At 37.8% G+C, this 22083-nt stretch overlaps 1 long non-coding RNA gene across 2 annotated transcripts in view; it reads right to left on the reverse strand.

The window, feature by feature from the left end:
• Positions 1-2334: 2334 nt before the first annotated feature.
• LOC139800340 (uncharacterized) overlaps positions 2335-22083 on the reverse strand; it is a 214015-nt gene continuing 194266 nt past the window's right edge. For both annotated transcript variants that reach the window (XR_011727710.1, XR_011727711.1), the window contains exon 6: positions 2335-2706. This is a non-coding gene — a long non-coding RNA (uncharacterized lncRNA). The remainder of the gene's footprint in view (positions 2707-22083) is intronic.

The following is a 22083-nucleotide window of genomic DNA, read 5'->3' on the forward strand; positions in this document are numbered from 1 at the left end:
ATGGCCATGCACAAGTGCCCATTTTTGCTCCAGGCAGGGAGACTTAAACCTGGTGCAAGCCCATTGATGTGAGAAGTCCTCCTGTAATGTTGGCACCAGAGGCAGGGGTTTTAATATCAATGTGGGAGAAGAGATAGGTAATTAACTCCAGGTGAATCAGAGTTGCAGGTTTACACAGCTGGTATCAAACATGTTGTGATCCTTTGTTGTAGAGCATGAATCCACTTGCTAGGTCTCCAGGTGTGCTTAGTTCAGAGTTTAGGGTTGGAAGGGATCATCTAGTTCCAACCCCCCTGCCATGGGCAGTCACCTCCCAGTAGATCAGGCTTTTTATGTTGAAATTTCTCTCCTTCATAGATAAGCATGATTATCTACCTGATTATTTTTTTTTTTTTTTTTTTTTTTTAGTATCAATGGTTGTTGTAAGTTTAGAATAGGAGCAGTTGTGTGTATGCAGATTTTGCATTTGATGTGCAGCTAATCCTCTGAACTGATGAGGGAAAGAAGATGCTTATTTAGTCAGACTACTTGATTAACAACCAGAACCTGCTGCCTCCACTTGCTGTTATGTCTCAATTTTTGAGTGTGACTTTTGCACAGTTTCTTCTCCCTGTGCATGCCATACTTCATCCTCTAAAATGGGAAGTGTGACTTGATTTCTTTTACTCTTTTTATGTCTTGCCTATTTAAAATGTGATGTCTTGTTAGAACATTTGCTGCTGCAAAGCTCCAGTGTTAGTTTGTATTGCCAGGTGAATGACAAATAGTGTTTATCTGCTGTGGGAAATATGGCATAAAAAAATGAATTATCTACACTTTCAAACCACTGTACTGTAGCTACAACTATACTTTTATTTAGCTTTTGGTTCCTTCCTGCAAATACTTAAAAAGGTTTACCTTGGAAATTGGCAGATGAATAATATGAAGAATGGAGTGTTAGAGCTTCAAATTAGGAATAGCACTAAGCATATTGAATTCTTTTCTTTCATAAGAGCACATTAGTAAAGAGTCAATTATTAACTCTGTTACTTGATTTATTCCAACATTTTGAATGTAGTAGAGGTCAATGTATTTAAGGGTTCTGTTTTAATTATTATTTCAAGTTGAAATTAGGTTCTCAGAGGGTAAGTAGATTATAATAGATCCCATCTCCTGGGCCCATGCACTGATATGTCAGTAGGATTTATTATAACTTGTACCTTCAGAGAATAAGAACTACATGTAATTTTCTCTTTTAGTTAATGAGATTATATGCTGTTCAATAGATATTTTCAGTGTGATTTGATAGTGAATCCTTACTAAGAGATCCAAGGCTTGGCTTTATCAGTGTGGTTTCTTAATTTTAGATCACTATTTTTCATACCTTTCCAATTTAAAGTCACATTCACAGTTTAATATGCAAATTTATCATTACTTTCACCCACACTGCATCAGTCATAAGAATATTAAGCTGTGCAGGTACACTAAAAGCTCACTGAACAGTTAAATGAAAGCAGAGAGTTTGCAAAATATGAGTTTTATTTTAGAGGTAAATAGGTGAATTATGTGCCATAAAATCCAGGAGAATGAGAGGACCATCACTTGCATTACTGATATAGAATCTTAATGTTTAAATGAATCTGGCAGTACCTAGAACATGTTGTTACATGTTAACATGGTGTTATATTATTTAATAAACAGAATATTGTTTATTAAGTCAAGACTTTTGTAGCCTTATGGACTTTTTAATCTCCTGATTATTAGATGATCTTCAAGGACCCTTCCTACCCAACCCATTCTGTCATTCTGTGATTATATGATTATGGAGCTATGATGATGAAAAATTAATTTATTTTATTAACTGATGTATTATTTACTTAAAAACTGAACCCTAGAATAGAACTGCATGAAATCTAGGAATCTTAAAAATCCACCTTCTTGATAAAAATAAATTACCATTATCCTTAGAACCAAAAATTCTCCACAAGGAAGAAAAAAAAATCTATTGATTCTGTTGGGTTTGAGCCCTACTAAAACTGTAGGCCTGATCCTCATCTAATGCTCTCTAGTGTTAAATCTAAAGGAGAAAGCTGAAATTGCATCAGGGAAGAGTAGAACCTTTTAAGCATCCAAGACACTTCAAGTTCAATATTGTAATGTGCTGGAAATGGAAATTGCATCATGTAAGTGGGATCTGTAAAGGAAAATGCTACTTGGCAACTTTACAAATAATTTAGATAATTATTTATTCCTGGAGATGTTAATGTCAAGATTGTTTGGTGAATAAAGTGGTTTCTTGTGTTGTTAGCAGCTTGTGTCACAGTTGTCAGCTCAAGCAAGGTGCTGGGCTAATGGTTGTGTTCTTATTATCAATACTTATTATTTATTGAGACTGTCACTGCAAGTGGTGCATAACAAACAGAAGTCAAGGCAAGTTTTTTCCTGGTAAAACTTGGATGATCTCATTAGACAAATTCTGAGGCAAAAATTCAAAAAGAGGGGAAAATTTAAAAAGGAAGGGCAGATAGGGATCATAAAATTGTTCATTCAGAGCCTACCAAGCACATTTGGACAGGTGTAGAAGCTCTGTCTGGGCTTGAATGAGGGCTGATATTATCACAAGTGATGAAGAGGAGAGATGAAGGAGCAAAGATGATAAACCAGGGTACTGATGTTTCTTCACAGTCCTGAAGTGGCTGGGATGTTATAATATGATTTCCTCATTAGCTATAAATGAAAATAAAAAGGTTACTTCAGTTTATAGGAGCAAAAAAAATACTTCCACTGATGTCTGATGGAAACAAGAATTAGTGCCATAATTCATCTGCATATTAGTGGTGATTTAGCTTTTTTATTGTTGTATTTCCTACAGATAATAATAAGACTGAACTCTTGGATTCATCAGCTGAAAGCTTTTGGGAGCAAAGTTCCCCAGGAGCATTGTTTGGGGTAATCATCAGGCCCAATTATCAGAACTCTTTCATAATGAATTCCCATGGCCTGTATAATTCTGAGTTGATTTTCATGGTAAAATTATTCTTGAAAAAGACTGTACAATGAAAGTCTTATTATTCTGAAATAATTTCTGAATGTTGGTGGCTTTATTACAAAAATTTAATGCAAAACAACTAAACCAGGTATTTTTGAACTTGTATGAACTTTTATAATGCCACATATGGATAATTCTCAAGTAACATTGCTTGTCATTTTCTCTATGCAGATAAATCTTGTTTATAGAAGTCAGACAGGCCATCAAAGTAACTATGATGGTTTGCAGAATTGTTTATCCATTATCTTAATTAAAAAAAAATTGCCAATCATTTAGGCTAGAATTATAACTCTACAGGCATCTGAAAATTTTGAATAGGACTCCCTCCCCTCACAGGTGCCAGAATTCATGGTGTTTAGAAAAAGCAGATTTTTTTAAGAGAGGACTGGCCAGAGCATATTTGAAGGTAATTGTGAGTTTATTTTCAAAAGGCCCCAGGGAAGCTTGCAAAGGACTTTAAATAATTCACATGGCAAAAATTCATCCAAAGAACTTAAAGTCAATATAGCCTCTAGCTCTTTATAGTACTTTATGCCTGAGTCCTAGTATATTAATTCAAACTCTCAGAGGCAAAGACACCATATTCTCAGTCTGCTAGGGTGCAAATGTGAGATACCATATGGGACTTAGCCCCAAGAGGGAGGATACAATAAACCCACAGTCAGAAAGCTTAAATAAGAAATGGGATTGGTTTCCTTAGCATAAATAGCACTTCTGCTACCCTGCATTTTGTGAGCCTACATTTCTGATGTAAATAATCTTGAGTCTAAAAAGTGTGATCGAATAGAAATCTGTGTGGGATGGAAGATAAATTTAGGTCTGTAATGAGGGACAGTTTGCATTCTGTGCCCAGTGTATCATCTGTTAAAGACACGTTTCTTTGCTGCAGAAGTTTCAGAACATTTCCCACCCAACACTATTTCTTTCAGTTCCCATGGATGTTGTGGCTTTCTTAAAAAGAAAAAGAACCTGCCAACAATGTAAAAAGCTTGCAGCAGAGCCCGTGGCTGCTTTCCTACAGCCTAAAACTCAAAGGCAATGAGATCTAGCTCTGACCAAGCAGTTATTTTATATTAAAAAATTAACACTTCACCAGACACGAAAATGTACAAGACTGATTTGTTAACAGAATTAAAAACAATTACTCTTGGTTTGGCCAAAATTAATTTCCAATTTTGTCTGCTTATTCAAGCTTTTTAAAATTCACTAAGAAAAGATGTAGCTTTCTGACTGATTTGAGATGTGATCAGAAAATATGGAGCCTGTTTATCTGTGGTTTTCCCCAGACTATCTGTACAGTCCAGGCAAATCAGAAACACTGGAGCTTTGACCATAGGAGGAGGAAAAATCAAATCCCAAACCAGCACCAAGACTCGGGGTGTGGAAAATGTGACCACTTTTTGTCATTTAGGCTTTCTGTTAGAGAATTTTTTTTCACAGATTGTATTTCTTTGACTAAGAGTGACTGTTCCATGCTTGTAGGAGTCAGGCAAAGAAGCCAGAAAAATGGTGGCAAAGATAAATAAACAAAGGCCTTCAAGAAGGGAGGGTGGAATAAACTCCACATGCACTTTTGGGGAAAATAACTCTTCTCTGCCTCAGTCTCCAAGTCTTTCACAATAAATTAATGATTATTCCACTTGCATGGATGACTGGTTCAGGCTAACTGAAATTTTCAGGTGTGCAGAAGTCTTAAAGAATCCTGTATAACTCTGGCTGGTGAAGGCTCAGGGGGATGTGTGATACAATCACCTCATCTGTCAAAGTAATATTTGTAAATAGTTTTAAAAGAGTGTCTGTGTCAGCTAAATTCTTAATTTTTAAGAAATTTTCCTTTCTTGTTTGTAAACCTTTTTTATTGCCTCCTATTTCTACATCTGTCAGCTCTTACAGATATCCTGTGATGTCATGAAAAAAAACTGTTATTTTACATATACCTTTCTTGGCTTGAGTGCTGGTCCCCCAAAAGAAAGCGTCTTCTAGACAGAGACTGTAGAAAAAAATTCCTCTTAAAGGAATTCCCTGTCTTGCTGTAGAGAAATTCCCTCTGTCAGCACTGTTTCTTAAGCAGAGGAGAATATTTGCTATAATCAAGTTTACAAGGAAACATAGGCTCAAGCCTGAGATATCCATTTCAAAATTCAGTGTCCTACAGTGCTTTTTAATAGATATTCCAGAAAAAGATACATTAATATCACACTAGGCAGAGGTGCAATAATCTGGTTTTTACCTTATGTCTTCTGCTAATTTCTAATATTCGAAGTCTGTGTTAAAATTGAAGGATGGTGCTCAAAAACCTTCCAGAACTTACTAGCATTAACTATTCTAGCTCTAAGAATTTTTTGCAGTCTTAATGATACCCAGTCTTTCTTTCAGCCTATTAAACTTTGTGACCTGGAAGTGGGTTTTGCTTGGAAATTTGGTGCTCAGTGTCGATTGGAGCTGAAATCTGCTACTGTTGTGCTTGCAGAAAGTGACATATTTCATCATTCAAGTAACTGTTATCCACCACCCTCTTTATAATCCCTTTTAATAAATACGAGTTCCTTTTAATAATGGGGAAATTTCAGACACTTTGCACCAAGTTCCATTCTCCTTGTGTCCTACATGCTGGTCCACACTTATGTGGGAGCATAGGAATAGAAGGTCAGAGAAAAAGAAGTGTAATTTCTTTTAACTTCCCATTGAGCAGTGTCAGGAAGGTGTTAGAAGAAAAGAATCATGAACACAGATGCCTCACAATCTTGTTGTTCTTCTGTCCTTAAACTTCAATATGACTGTAACATATTGATGGGTCAGGCCCTCAACTCAGCTGCCAACAGTGGGCATGAAAGCTGAGAGATGGCATGTTCAGAAGTTGTCACTGGAACTGAAAAACTCCTCTGTCTGTGTTGGCAGGTGGATTTGGAAAGCTCTGTCCATCCATCCACCCACCCAGGCATCCACTCAGATCTCCTTATGGTGTCAGCAGATGCTGAAGTGAGTCAGAGCCTGTTTCCCCCTCCCAAGGCACAGTTGTGGTAATGAAGGAGATGCAGAGAATGCTCTTGGCAGAGAGATCTTGAATGGCTGATGGAGGCAAAACAGCCCAAACAGAATCAAGTGCAGATATGGCTAACAGAGCATCCCTAACCAGCAACTGTCACAGAGCAGGGAATGCTAAGAGCAGTGGACAGGATTTGGTGTAAAGCTGGGAGGATATCAAGCCAATTTGTTCCTTTTTGGGAATGAAGGCAACCACCATGACTCAAGGAGCAGCAAGGCTGTGGGACTGCAAACTGAGACTACCTTTGGCTCCATCTGTATTGGACTCAGTGACACAGCATCTGGCACTGTTCTTCAGAGTCTGGAAAGCTTGAATGATCTGGGTGGGAAGATGAAAGTTAAAAATATTCAGACTATCTATGAATTTCCCACCAAACCTACTATCCTGCATCACAGGGAGGAAAGGAGCTGGGTGGTACTGAAATGAAGTGTTTAAATGGCACCAGACTGATAGTTTTGGCCATGAGATATTGGGTCAAGTAAAGGGAGAGTAGTTTGTATGAATGTGGTGACCTCCATCTGAATCATTTCATAGTCAAGAGACCTTTGAACATGGTCGAGAGAGAAGGCTAAAAATGGACCAGTCATGTCTGAATAATCAGGCATGAAATAGGAACTTGAAATCCTTTACATCTGACAAAGTCAAACCCCAAACTGCCTAACAAGAACAAGTGTGTGTGCACTGTTGCCAACACTGCTCAGAAAGGGAATGTGATGGAGCTGGTGACTGTCAAGAATCAGAATGCAAGGAGAATTGCTGGGGTCAATATCAGATGCTCATAATTGGAGACCAATGAGAATTACAGGACTCTAAATGCTAATTCATTAAAGTTGGATGTAATGAAATTGCTGGGAAGGAATTTATTATAAACTATCTAATCTCTGTAAAGAATGACCTCAACTACATCAAAAATTGTTACACCAAGCAACTTTAGCTGAGGAATATTAATTAGATATTGCAACAAAACTCATTTAATTCTTAAAAAAACCCCAATGATATACTGTAGCAAGGGATAATTTTTATGCTCTGAGTAAAAAGTTAATCACTAATTGAAAATACAGCAGCTCTGCAACCAACCCAGGATTATTGCCTGGTAAGGTTTGTTTTGTGCAAAGAAGCTGTGGGCAACAAAACCCAAAATATGGGAATGCTACCAATGAGATCAAGGAAAAGCCATGAACTACAACAGGCATTAAGAGACATTAAAAGACTTTGGAACAGGCTATCTTAAAAACAGATTTACCTTCCCTCAAGTCTGAGAATGATAGGAAGGACTTGATGTTCTTGTTTAGAAAGTAAAGAGGAGACAACTGGACAACTGGTGATGCAGGAGGTGAGGTGGCAGCTCATGTCAAATGCAAATGGACTGGCAAAAGTTGACAGCAAGTACAGAGCCAAGCTAGAGCTCTCCAGACACAGCTTGAGAGGTGGAAGTGGGAAAACAGATGTCACTGCTTCTAGATGTTGAGTGGAAAGCTATTTATTAATGACAGAGACACACACTGGTAGCACCCTAACCAGCTGAGGAACAAAAATAGGCTCCTGATGCTTTGTCTTGTGTCAGCTGCAGGGTAATTATCCCTCCTGCAAAAGATGATCAGGCTTTGTCTTGCAGATGGAACTGAAAAGCTGCAAACCCCAATCCATTAACAAACCAAGGTAAATTGTATCATAAGAGCCAAGGGATGATCTGAATCATGAATGTTTGTTAGTCACCAAGTTTGGATTCCAAAGATTGGAAGATTATTAATTTCAGTATTGAAATGGGTTAAAACTAATGAAATGGGACAACACGTTGCATGAATCAGTTGATTTATTCTAGATAAAGTAAAAGAGCTAATAAAATATAGAAGTAGATTCTGGTACCAAAGAGCTAGAAGAAAAAAACAAACAAATATGAGAGTAGTGTCAGCATATTGTCAAAGAAAGAAGTTTTTGGAAAACAAGAACACAATTTCCTTGACAAAATTTCAGGTCTAGCTGGAAAGGTCTGTTTGTGACAGAGAAACTTTGGCTTCGATGATTTGATGTATGACTGTCTGACATTTGTATAAAAGAAACTTTCCATGCACAGAGTGAACAAGGAACAGTAGTTGGATTAAGAACTGAAACAGACAGATCTCAATTTAAGCCCTAAGTGGAGAGATGTCATTAAAGAAATAATTCCTCCCTGTTTCCAGTCTTCTGTCCAGTGACCAATATCTTGTCAAATCCTGAGTACAGCAGACAGATTGCTAGGATTTAAATAATTTTGGCGTGATCCCAGAGTCCTGTGAAAATGGCCACAAAAGACATATTTGGGTTTTTCTGCACTTGTTTTTTTCTGCAGGATAGGGGAGTCTCCTGGCATGCAGGGGGGTAGAGAACATTTAGGAGTTATCCCAAACACTCAGCTCAGTTTTCAGTTCACTGATGTTTTGACAACAGACAGCAACAGCTCTCCTCTTTCATAAACAAAAAAGCAGCTTTTGTTTTGTTTTGAGTGATCAATGAGTTCTTGAGACCTTGATGGTTGTACTTAACTATCCAGACAAAATTTTAAGCAGCTTTCATGCATTGGATTTTGGCACTGAAAATTTCTCAAAAGGAACTTTTGGAAATCAGTTATTTGTCTGGAAGGAAGGGAAAGCTGGCTTGAAAATGTTTCACAGCTAAAGAGAAGCCCCACTGAACTATTCTGTGCTGCTGCTTATGTAAAATGGGGCTTATGAAGGAACAGCAATTTGTCAGCAGGTTGGATCAGTCAATATGAACCATACTGAAATAATGACCAGCCAGTTGCATGAATTCTGCTTTTCTTTACACAGGCATGGGACTGCATTATTCCCACCCATGCATAAATAAGAACCTAAATACTCATTTAAAATGGGAAGAAAAAAAATAAGGAAAAAAAAAATGAAAGAAAAGAAAAAGAAATGATGCTAATTGTCAGAAAAATCAAATGGCAGAGCTAAATCCTAGGCAGATATGAGAACCTTCTGGCTGGCAGGTGAGCTTGAGTCATATCTGCTTCCTAATGGAATGTATTTATACTCCATCAGTCCCCTCAGGTGTTCTGGTAGACTTATTCCAATTATTCTACCATTATAATAGATTTGGTGAAATCCTATTGTGTCCCATCTTTCTTGCTGAGAGATGCAGAATGGAATAGTTATTGCTGAATGGTGAGCTACCAACTGGATCTCTATTATAGTTAGAAGGAATGGGGTTTTTTGTGTCTTCCTATATTTGTCCATTAAGGCTGAGAGATTCAAAGGAAGATGAGAGCTATTCAGACTGCAAACCTGTGGGAGCAAAATGGGGTCGTTTATCCTTTTAAAGATTTGTCTTTTTAGTATGTCTAAATGGATATCCTAATGGGAATGTTAGTACTGAGATATCTTGAAAAGACAAGAACCTCTAAAGGTGTTTTAAAAGTATAACCTGGCAGTGCCACTTTTAATTGCTTCTGTTCAGTTTTATGCTGAAGCTCATCCAGTGAAATCATCCAGTCTGCCTGGTTTTAAAGTCTGTGCCTTTTCTCAAAGCATCTAATAAAACAATGCTGCTCTCCTGGGGGCACAAATTTGAAGCACCTTCATTGATTCTGAGTGGTCCAAATTTAAATTTGGACAACTAATTCTCCGTTTAAAATCTCTGGATTTGAGGGATTTATTTTTTTTTCTGGTTGATTTCAATTTCAGTGATGGTGATGTACATTGCACAGCAGGTAACAGGTATTAATACTAGAACAGAACCAATAAAAAGAGGGAGGGAAGGAAGGAAGGAAGGAAGGAAGGAAGGAAGGAAGGAAGGAAGGAAGGAAGGAAGGAAGGAAGGAAGGAAGGAAGGAAGGAAGGAAGGAAGGAAGGAAGGAAGGAAGGAAGGAAGGAAGGAAGGAAGGAAGGAAGGAAGGAAGGAAGGAAGGAAGGAAGGAAGGAAGGAAGGAAGGAAGGAAGGAAGGAAGGAAGGAAGGAAGGAAGGAAGGAAGGAAGGAAGGAAGGAAGGAAGGAAGGAAGGAAGGAAGGAAGGAAGGAAGGAAGGAAGGAAGGAAGGAAGGAAGGAAGGAAGGAAGGAAGGAAGGAAGGAAGGAAGGAAGGAAGGAAGGAAGGAAGGGAGGGAGGGAATCTAAAAAGACTAAAGACTCAAATGTTTTTCATGTTTATGAAAGAAACTGAAGAGGGAGATTTTTGAATACTGTGTATAATTTTACCTGATTCTGACAGTTTCTTTGAGCTTAATTCAGTTTTTAACTCGTATTTCTTCGACGATGCAATTTTGTAGAAAATAATGAGATTGCAGGAGCTAAAATTGGAGGTAGAGAGCAATCAGGTTTTATCCTCTTCCTGTCTTAGAAAATGACCATTGTGAGCCTCCTGCAAATGCCTTTGCTACTAAGTGCAGAAAGCTAATTAAGGATGCTGACTTATCTTTTCCCAGCTATTTCTTTATTCAAACATCCAAACCAGCACTAATTAGTCTGGCTAGATAAAAACAACAGTCTCCAACTGCTTTAGTTACAGGTCCGTTTATTCTCTGTAAAAAGTTCCCCATCTCACCTTGTTTTGAGTGGCTACACATCCATATGTGTGGGTTTGCTTCCAAATAATTGCTCTGATGGTAGAAATGTTCAGCCCAGTAATCCCCAGGAATTATTATCCATTCCCTAGTGTACACTGCTCTGTGTGTACTATCCAGCTATGGCACTGTGGCTGTGTGGCTGTACATGCAGTTAAGGTGCTTCACTTTTTTAAGACCTGAAATTTGCTTCTTTAGGGCTACCATGCTGGTTCAGGTTTTTTTTATCCATCTTATTGCAAGAGGCAGCTCAGGAAACTGCTTCTGAATACTCTCCCTGAACATCCTGACTCTAAATGTGAGGACTGAGCATGCTGAGGAAAACGTTCTTCTTCCTTTTTCCTCTTCCTTTAAGGCTGGGACAGTAAGAAGAGCCCTATTTTGTTTATCCTGTAGAAAATTAAGTGATGGACCCTCCTGACCCAGTTCTGCAGCTGACAGATGTAGCAGTCAAGAGGCAAACATGCTGCCTCAGAATGGTGCTGTAGCTCTCCTAGAGTAAAAATTAGGCTGGGCTACAGCTGGGGAAGAAGAGATGAAGATTAGAGCAAACTCTAAGAGTGCAGAAGGTGCATAAAGGACAGAGAGACAGTAGGAAAAGCAAGATTAATTAGTTTTCCTATATCCTGTGAAGGTGACTCTCCACTGATGTCTCCATTGACATATCTACATGGACCATCAGGCTCTCAGGACAGGCAGCTCAGGTTGTTGTCTCAGGGGCCACTGCTATTTGACTTCCTGCCTGAAACTCTATTTAATGTCTCTACAACCTTCCTCATCTCTAACTCCAGCCAGCAAGAACTGCAGCTCTCCTCTCATTGACTGAAAGTGAAATGAAGCTGCAGCAGCCCAAAGAGCCTGGTGGGCTCAGCTGAAAGTCCAGGCAAATGGTGCCATATTTCCATCTGAAGTTGCCCAAAAGGCACGCTGGCTTTTCAGGATCTGTATCTTTTGAATGTCAGTATGCTTTGAGTTTTACTGATGATAAACTCAAGAGATTTGGCCAAGTGGCTGCAGCAACTCATACTCCCCCCACCATACCCGATGAGAGTCTTTTATCACAATCATTTGACACTTTAGGGTTATTTTTAATGTAGTATTTGGTAGTCCACAAGCCTTTCATTGTTAACTGCTCTTCTATACCACTGAGCATTTTTTTAAGCATCAGATGTCACTTCCCTTCATCTTCTCCAGGTTTGTTGCCTGAGCTTGCCATTTTGTTTGAACTCCCCTTTTTTTCTAACTTCAGTTCTTCCTACAAATAAATTAGTTCAGAACATTTTTAATGTTATTATTAGTCCCTGTATGCCAGGTGCTGTATTAACTCTAGCTCCTGGCACCATCCTGCTTTTTTTGAGTCCTTTTTTGCCACCTATCTAACACTACAGTTTAATTGGTTTCCAGCTCACTGCACATTTCTCTCTCACTCAGATGCACACACAGGCACCAACACACAGAGAGCCCTCCCCTCCCTGCTCAGGATGCAGACTGAATGTAAGAAATCAAAGCCTGCAGCAAGGCTGAGCCTGTTAGAACCAGTGGGCCTGGTAAAGAAGAGCATATTGATTTTCTACAACTTCCAGGGAGGTAACAACAGACATTTTATCAGCAGCTGGACTGTACGTTCTTCTGAAGTCACCTCTGCACTCCAGATAGGCTCTTGGTTCAGCATGGTGCTGCAGACAGTCTTCTCCTTTTTGAAATTCAGTATCTTAGCTAAAGTCTGAAGAAAGCCTGTTTCTGCTCAAAATACAACAGAGAGTTTGCAGAATACATTTGTCATGGCTCTTACTTGGAACCCACTGTTGTACTACAAGATTATATTTAGTCTTTATTGTAGTCATCCTCAGAACTTACATGGCCTGGGATATCACTTTTATTCTCCAATTTACAGTTAAATACCAAAGGCTTTTATTTTCAGTGTTACACAAGCATCTGATTCCAGTGGGAAAACCCACATGGCTTTTGGCTTTAAAACTGGGGCTTAAATGATAGGCTCGAGGAGAAAATAGTAGCCTATAGCTATAATCTTAAAGATATATCTAAAAAAGTCCTAATTTGAATTTTCTACATTGCCTGTGTCTTAAAGCTGCCTTTCTACAGAAGAGATAATTTCTAAAAAATTTACCTTAAAATCATTTATGTCACTAGACTCCTGAATTTTCTCACCCTGTTACTGCTGAAATGCTTTTATTGTCAGAAATAAGGAATCTTAGAACAGAGGCTTAGGAGAAGGCTGCTTTGTTCCCTTCTAGTGCTATCATTGTGCCTAAGCCCCTGCAGCATCTCCCTTTTTTGTTCTCCTCTTGTGTGTAATCACTTCTGGAGCTTCCATGGCTTGGCACTTCCCTCTCTTGTTGTTCATCTTCTCTTATGCATCCTGGGGCTCAAACTGTGACAAATCCTTCCATAGTGAGATTTCTGTATTGTTCTGCAGGCCCTGGGCACTGCTCAATCATCCCTTCAGACATTCTATTCCCTTTCTGATGCCATGGCTGGGGTCACTCACTGGTGACTCTTCCTGCCTGGGCCTGAGCATGGTAGAAATTTGCAGGTTGCTCCTCCTGCTCTTTATTTTTATTTTTATTTTTTAAGGATATGATTTTTTCTAAACCAAGAAATCATATCTGGAGCATTTTGATTTAGTGGCCATGCAAAGATAATTACAATTACAAGCAATGTACCCCTTCTGCAGACTGAGCAGGAGATCAGCACCTTGAAAAAGGAAGAAGCTGTTAAATCACAACAGTGAAAAACCTCAGTATTGTTTGAAAGGCTCTAATGCCAAGCCTGAAAAACAGACAATGCTTTTTCTTGCCTATTTAGCTTGGGTTTGCATCCTGTCCCTTCCCTACCTCAAAATGATGCCCAGCATGACTTGAAGCTTAAATCAGGTATCTTTCTTATGTGATAGCAAAATATCAGATTACAGGGATTTGGTTTCTTTATTCTTATTTTTTTTCTGTGTATGTAAGATTGGGAAGATGAGCTGGACACGTAGGCTTTTCCTTCTTGTGCATTTCTTGCCCAGATGTGTGGAATTTCTGTCTGCTGCTTTCATATTTGGCTTAGTAAATTCAGAAACTTAACTACAAGCCCAAACTTTTTCAGTTGCTGAGGTGGCTGGATCAGCAGACATAAACATTTTTAATGGGACAACTGACTCAAACATGGGTGATCTGAAATCAGTAACAAGAGATATTTCAGGTATTGGCCTATATCTTTAATGACAATACACAAAGACATGGAAGAATAATAAATTTTTGGAGACTTTAGCCTTCCAATTTTCTATCCCTTAAGCAGGCAGGCTCCCTTTTCCTTTCAGGCAGGAGCAGCCATAGGGTGGCTGATTGAGGAAAGTGCATTCCAGTCAAAGGATGTGTGGGTTAAAGGAGGACAGTTGTTTCTGCCAAGTACTTGATCAGGAAACAGTAACAATTAGAAATGAATGCTGTATGTTTTGCAAGCCAAATATTAGTCCATTTATTACTTTCCAAAATTGTTGTGCAAAGGATGAAATAGCTATTATTAATCAATCCATTAAAAGTAATGGGGCATGATACCTATTACCTTAAAAATGAGTTTTAGTGTCAGAGTCTATCCATATTGCATTTATGTGCTGATATCCACATCCTTGTTAAGTGATAGCTTAGGCTGCAAATGAAATCCTCTGCCAGGAAATGCACTTTGAGAAGTGACTGCATTAGCCATGATTTATTTTAATAAACACAGGGAACAATAGCTGAGGACAAACCTTTTTTTGTAGCAAATGTAATTATCCAGAAGAGTTTGTCACAGAGCACAGCTGCTTTTCATTTAAGGCAAAGTGAAAGCACCAAGGTAATTTTCATGAGGGGTTTTTTAAAGGTCAGGGTGTCTGTTCTTCCAGCCACATGTGGAAATACAGGGAAGCCAGAAGAGGAGGGGTGGCCAATACATTGTGTAAATATTCAGGGACCCCCAGATCCTTGTTCCATGCCATGGGGTAGGGGTGCTTCTGGTTTCTCTTTGCCTCAATCATTTCATCTGTAAAGCTGGGGAACACAGACACTTTCCTGTATCACTGGCACAGTGTGAGGTTTAGTTCATTCACACCCCTTATGAGACCTCAGACATGATGCAGAATAAGGATTATGGAAAGATGTGGACAAACCATTCTCCAGTTATTTTTCCAACACAAATTTTCCTGTGTCCAGCAGTTGATGAAAACATTTCCTCTCCTTTAAATGGTTTTAGAGTAATAAAGTCAGACTGTCAGTCCCAGTCAACTGTGATGCAACAGAAGGTTTGTGAGCATTCTTTGAGATTGTTTTCAGGAATATTTCAGGGTTAAGAAGTGCAATTAAACAGGTGACTATCATGCTAACAGGTGGTGTATTTCATAACCATGGCAGGACATGCAAAGCCTGCAGGTGTTCCAGTTAATTCATGAGCACTTTTTTAGGATAATCGACTTGGGCCTTGAAACTTCAGGAGTCTGATAAGAATATACCTCAGACAGCTAATGCTAAACTGTCAAGTCAGCTTTACTAAGACCCAATTTTACTTTTTTACTTTCCTTTCTGTCTCAACCAACACCCACTAATGAGCTACGGGCATCGATCCCATTGATGTATGATTAGGAGTCTACACCTTGATATGAAATATAAAGTTGAGTGTACAGAAAAAAACTTCACAAAGATATTTACTCATTGCCTATCCAAGTGAGGAAGAGCTGTTAATACTTTTCTAATGTCTACTCAAGTGCAAGAGATAGCACCTATTTTTCTGAAGGGCCATTATCATTTCCAAGGCAGTGAGTGCAGTCAATACCTGGAAGAAGGAGTGCTGAAACTGCCTCCTAAATAAATTAAGGATCAATAGTGTTTGGTGGGAGGGAGGAGGATTTTAATCTAAATGGAACCCCAGGGAGATTTAAGAAAAGGATTGAACATAAAAACTAGCACACTTTGCCAAGAAAAGCTTGTTTCCTGTTATAGAAACCTCAGCCCACAGAACGGACAAAAGAACACGTTGCTGGCCATGGGAATAAAGCAAACATTGGTGATACATCAGGTAAACACAAAAAGGGAAAAAGGGAGCTTTTGGATTTGATCTTAGGATAATTAGATAAAGTATTCTCAGTTCTCTTCATTTTCTTCCGCCCCATCCCCACCATATTTCCTGCTCATGTCTTCATAAATGTTTTTGCTGTGTTATTGGTTTGTTGCTGTCACCAGAAATGGCTCCAGGTGGGCCATAAGGGGAGATTTTATGGGCAGGAGAGATGAGTCTCTCCTCTCACACATTATCTCAGCACTTTGCCCCAAATCTAGAGGCTGAGCAGTGTATGTCCAGCTCACCCATGCTAACCAGAAAGGGGCTTAGTGCAGGAGCTGTTTATATTTATTCAAAACCTTGGATAAATATAATCTAATTTAAAATTTGGTTGTACATTTTACCAATATTTGGACCAAACTTGAATATGTACATGCTTTAATGAAATTGTATTATGCTTAGATACTTTGCTGAATTTTAAATTATATTAAAGTGGAAATTTAAGTCACATGTTTTATGTACTGAAAGTCACATTTACTTTCTTTGTTTCTGTCAAATCATTTAGTCTTTACATATTTTAATGTCCCTTAATTAAGAAGATGATCTTTCCGATTTTTTTTCCTGCAGAAAATATGTTTCCTTTGGAATTTTTTTTTTTTCACAGCTAACAGATACTTTAAAATGTAGTTATTGCTGAATAGCAGCTGGAACTGTGTTGGTAACAGATTTATCTAATGTTAATTTAATTGGCTAATCAAGGTTGTGAGGTTCTTTAATTTTAGATTAACCTATTTAAGCAGAATATTAAGTTTTAAATAAACATTGCCTTAGGTAATTTGAAAAATTCATTTTACTTGTTCCTTTTAACAAAAACCCAGATAGAGGAATGGTACTGTTAGGTTAAAAGTCAGAATTCAACTTCAGAATGACAATTAAATCTTTTAACTAAGCAGTTGTTTGAGAAGTAATAATATTTTAATTATTCCAAAATCCAACTTTGCTATTAAAAACTCAACCAGAAGCTTATAACCAACTTTACTAGATATCTCTCTTCATCTTTTTTATTTATCCTTTGATTGGTCTAGAGAGGATACAAGCGTCCAAAGCAAAATTTTGATGTTACAAAGGAATCTTCTTTGTAGTTAAAGAAAGAAAAATCCCTTTTTCTTTTTTTTTTTTTTTAAATATAGCAGTGCTATTTGGGCAAGCATCCACCCCACCCATCAAGAAAATTCAAGAAATTAGAAGGAATTAGCAGATCAAAGGCACTAGTTCTTACATAGGATGCAGAGAAGCAAAAAACCTCTAATACCAGTGAGTTAAACAATACCACAAATTTCCACCAATACTCTCATATAAAAGTAGTTTGATTGAGGCAATCAATAGTAGTACAATGAGAGAAGTTCTCAGAATGAGTTTCAGTCCTTCTGGAAAACCAGAACCTAAGGAGATCTCTTACAATCTTTATGTAGGGCTGACCTTAACACTCAATTCTGTATTTCATGACTAAGTAAATTTTCTTGATTCCCCAAAACATAAGAGTAGAAATTTTATTTCCCCTTTGTAAAAAGAGGAACCCTCAGAGTATCTGTGTCCAAGTAACATGAGTTTATCTTTTTTCACACCATTACAGAGAACACAAAAATCACACAGTCAAAAATAATCACACTCTTGACTTCACATTGACAAATATTCTGATGGGTTGATAAGATTTCTACCAAACATTTTCCTATCACAAATTATAAGTGTTAACAGAAGTATTCAAAATGAAAAATTCCCTACTAGGTTGCAATATCAGACATCATTATCTTGGCCAGAACACTCCCTTCCCATGCAAAACTAATGCAGAACTTCTATTAAATCTCTTTCTTCCAGCTTCCAGTTATATCTCAAGCTGCTTTTCAGTTTAAAAAATTAGAGGACAAACTTGTTGTTTCTGCAGTCTGAAACTGTCACTTTGCTGGCAGTTTATGATGAATTAGTATAATATAATATGAGGTAGTATAATATTTATTTTAGCAAGGCGTGTGATTTTTCTTCTGTTCTTCTGACATTCTTGCAGACCTTGATCTTGCTAAAAGCAGGAAGGTAGTTTCTCAAAGGAAGTCAGGTATCTTAAGGTATAAATATATTTATTATAATGTAAATAGATTTATTTATGCATAAACAAGAATTTCCTTGTGTCTTCACAAGGTAGAACAACAAATCAGATGCTTTAGGTCCCATTTGAATGTTGAGTATTTACTGTCTGATACAGAGTTTTTATACATTTGGCAAGGAAGGGGGGAAATGAGCACATTGTAAGGTGTCTTTATAGCTCTGTGGTTAATGTAGGAGGAGTATAAAGGGCTTTGAGGCCCTGAGAGCTTTGTACATAATTATGATGGGTGCTGACAGTACCCAGAGAGCTTATGGAGTAAACTGCAACATGGAAATCCCTTCCTTAAAGGAATTTCTACAGTCGTGGAGTTAAGGAATGTGGATCACATTTGCAAACTGTTGGATTTTCTCTTTCTACTCTCTTCTTTCTTTTCTCCTTTTTGGCTCAGGGATGTCAGTCCTATTCAAAACAGAATATTCCATCTCCAGTGCCAATCACCTCTGAGCTGGTGATTGAAGTTCTACCCAAGGGAATGAGAACTGCAGTTCTGGGACTCCTATAGGCACTGTAGAAAAGTGGGTGCTCCTCTCATGTTATGGTGATGACCAGAGAGCAGTCCTTGGTTTCTGCCTGAAATATTGCTTCAAATATTTCACTTGCTTCTCCAATTTTTGCTTCCCTGTTTACAATCTTAGAAAGGTTTTCTTAAGGTTCTTTATCTCTTTTCCATTTTAAAGACAGCAGCTATCCTTGATTCCTCTTCATGGACTAGAATTTAGGTGTTAATAATAATGAATATTCATACTAATGCCCAATTTTTTATTCACTCTCTAAGCATCAACTTCCACATAATTGCAAACAGCATCATAATCGATTTGTACCCTTGGTGTGACATCTCATGGATTCTCTTATTTTGTCACTACTTGTAATACCTCATATTTTGTTGGGCATTTGAGTTTAGAATAGCTCCAAAATGAGAACTGCTTAGTGCAAGGTAAGAGAAAGATTGTGGCTACCTTAAATATTGAAGATGTGGTTTTGTGAAATAAAAAATAATATAACTAAAAACTGATTGATATCGAATGTAGGTGTCAAATATATTCAAACTTTTAATGACATATCTGCATTTCTCTTCAGAAATAGCCTATCAGAAATCAGGTAATGAGGAGTAATCATTTCATTAATATTAAGCCAGCATAATGATTATAATCAACCCAGCTTTGAAATCAAAGGTCGTTAATAAAAAAAGTTACTTAAAATAAAATGCAGGTCACTAGTGATGGGTCATCTTTTAATTAGGTATGATGAGGGATGGATGAAGCTTCATAATAGCATGGTCTGGTTTTCCAATGAGGACTGCATGCTCTGTGGTCAATTTAAAACACACAGTGTAATCAAGGAGAAATAATGACTGATATAACCTATAGATCCTTTAACTCAGAGGAAAACAACAATACAGGACAAGCACTGGTCCCTGAAGTACTGGGTCATTTTATTTCTAATTCTACAGTTCCAATCATTATTCACTGCAAGTCAGTGATAAGTCAAAATAAATTTTGACTGCTCTTTAACTCCCCATACAGAGGCTGAGAATTTAATACAAGTTTTAATGAAGCACTCTCTATGTATCAAAGCATCACAACTGGGATTGGCATTCATTTCTATCACAAGCCATCTTTTCTAGTCTATCACTGTTTCCTGAAGATGGAAACTGAAGGAGGTGGCAACAAAAAAATTCATGATATTCTTCTGTAGTATTCCCTTCCACCCATTATAAGCTTCTTTGGTGGATGGAGAACAAAACACTTAGATGTGGTTATCATTTTCCAAAATACTTTCTTCTTTTGGATATCAAAATTTAAGTCATTCTGTCTACCCAGATGAGGTTTTTCCAAGTATATATTTCTGATGTGAGTGATAAAGGAGCTCTAACTTACAGAAAATATACAAGTTATCACTGCTTTGTTCCTAAATGAAACAAAAGAGGCAGTTATGTATCAAATGCTAGCTTTGAGAAGGAGAAAGAATGAATAGCTGCTTTTTTTTCCTATGTATTAACCAAAAAAATAAACTTCTCCTGTCATTTTCAAAAGGAACTTGCTCTTATTTCATACTTTTCCCCCCAAATTGTAATGAAATTGTTATACCCACCCCCATGTAGCCCTCAGGGTGAAACGAACCCTACAGATCTGATTCCCACCTACCTCAGGATCTACAATAATTTAATTAATTATAGATATACTTCACTGCTGATAGTTCAAGCATAGAGAGATCAGTTGGACAGCTGTACTTAGGTGGGTTTTTTTCCTTGACAATGAAGAAATCCCATTTGTACATACTAGTAGACCAAGAAACCTCCATGAAAATTTCTTCATCTTTTCATGGTACTGCTTCAAATTCAGACCTGCCCAGGCAAGATCATATAAACTGTTTTATTCCAGTCTTATTCCTTCAGTCTGGTGGTCCTTTTCACATCTCATTCTTTCCATTTAGTAAAGGAAAATGAACTGTCCTCATGGTGTGACCTGCTTGGTTTGCTTTAATGATCACTTAAGACTCAATATTCTTCATTCCCAGCAAAAGCAGAATGCAGACTTCATTGTGGCTCTCACCCTATAAATCTTTCTTGTGAAGTTAGTCCCTTTTACTGGAATAGGGACTGGCTGCATGAGAAACTTCAGTTGCTATGAATGAGGATTTGCAGATGAAGGCTCAGTGTCATTATCCTGATGCTCAGGTAGTATTGATTTCCTTCCTGACTCTGCTTCAGTTTGCAGCTAATGAGGGTTCTGATTAGCCAGTGTATTTTTTACATCCCTGGTCAGTCAATTGTCCCTTCCCAATGGAGTGTAAAACATTGCTCAGGTGACATAAATACATTATGTAGTTTCTATTTCATATCCTACTGTGTTAGTTCAGGACAGTCTATTTCAGTTTAGAAACTCCTAATTCTGTGCTGGTGCATTGAGCTTCCATTAATGCAACAAAATGAGAGACATTGTGTATTTGCATTTGTAAGATTTCTAGGGAAGAATTAGCTTTGGAATGCAATGCACTCCAGTATCTTGCTGGATTGTTACTGTGAGACTGAAAAAAATCCAAATTCTGCTTCTGTCCTTGTCAATGATTTACAAAACAAGCAAGCTTTGATTACCTTTTGATAATCAGCTTTTGTTTCAGTGTTAATTAGCATGGAAAAGGAGGAACACCATTATTGGAATCTTGGAAGAGTTCATTATTTTCCACTATATTTCAAGCTCTTGCACAATTTTAGGAATTCAGAACTTTTCTTTCTGCTTAATTGATATATTTTTTTATTCCAAGTACAACTATTTTATAAATTCTTTCCCTGTCAACTTGATAAACTGTTTTTTCTGCACTAAGCAAGCAAAAATGTGGCAGTAATTAAATAGAACTGTTTTGATTCTTCTTTACTTTTGAACAAAAGAAATCCAAATTATTTTCTATAGCTGCCAGTGACATGTAAACAGTTGTCTTAAGAAAAAAAATCAGAAAAAGAAAACAAATTACTTAAAGGAGCATTGTACCTTGAATTTTCCCTGCAATTGCCTAGACACACTACAGAAAGCTGGAAAATAAGAAGACCATTTGGCCTGTTATTTAGAATAAGTGCTGAGCTGCCACCCACAGTTTCTTTTCCTGTTTCTGTCCTGTGATCTTGGACAAGGAATTCCTTTCTAAATCTGAGTTTCTGATCTGTAAAGCTGAAATCTCCCAGGTAGCAGCTACACAGAGGAATCAGCCAAGACTTAGGGTGTCGTTCCATTGACAGGAAATTGGACTCCCCAGGGATTCCATCAATTGAAACAAGGCACAGAATTCCACCCATCCCAGATTAAGATGCTGCTGGTTTATCAGCAGGCAGAAAGTTCTCCCTAAGGACCACACCAGCATGTGTTCTCTCTGAAGAGAAGTCAAGAGTCTCTTACATTTTTTTGCAGAAACTCTTATTTAGCAGAGTGTGATCATGGCCTACAACGAGGATTTCCAGGCACTGTGATGATCACAAATATTAACAGTAATAACAAAAGCATATTGATTGCTTAGGTACTTCTTTTATATTTCATGCATACCCAGGCCAGACTCTTGTTCTGTTATGTTGCTTCTTGTCTTGCTGGCCCAGCATTTCATAGGAAGTTGCACACCTCTGTGGTCAGGTTTACCATCCCACAGCTCTGCACTAGAATGCAGTGTATACCTCACCAATTCCCAGTGTATTAATCTAATTCTTTCAGCTTGATAGCAGGGGAAGGGGTGGAGATGACAAAATGAGAGGGCTTTATGCCACCAATT

This window comes from Heliangelus exortis, chromosome 10 (genome assembly GCF_036169615.1).
Source record: "Heliangelus exortis chromosome 10, bHelExo1.hap1, whole genome shotgun sequence".
NCBI classification, from domain to species: Eukaryota; Metazoa; Chordata; class Aves; order Apodiformes; family Trochilidae; genus Heliangelus; species Heliangelus exortis.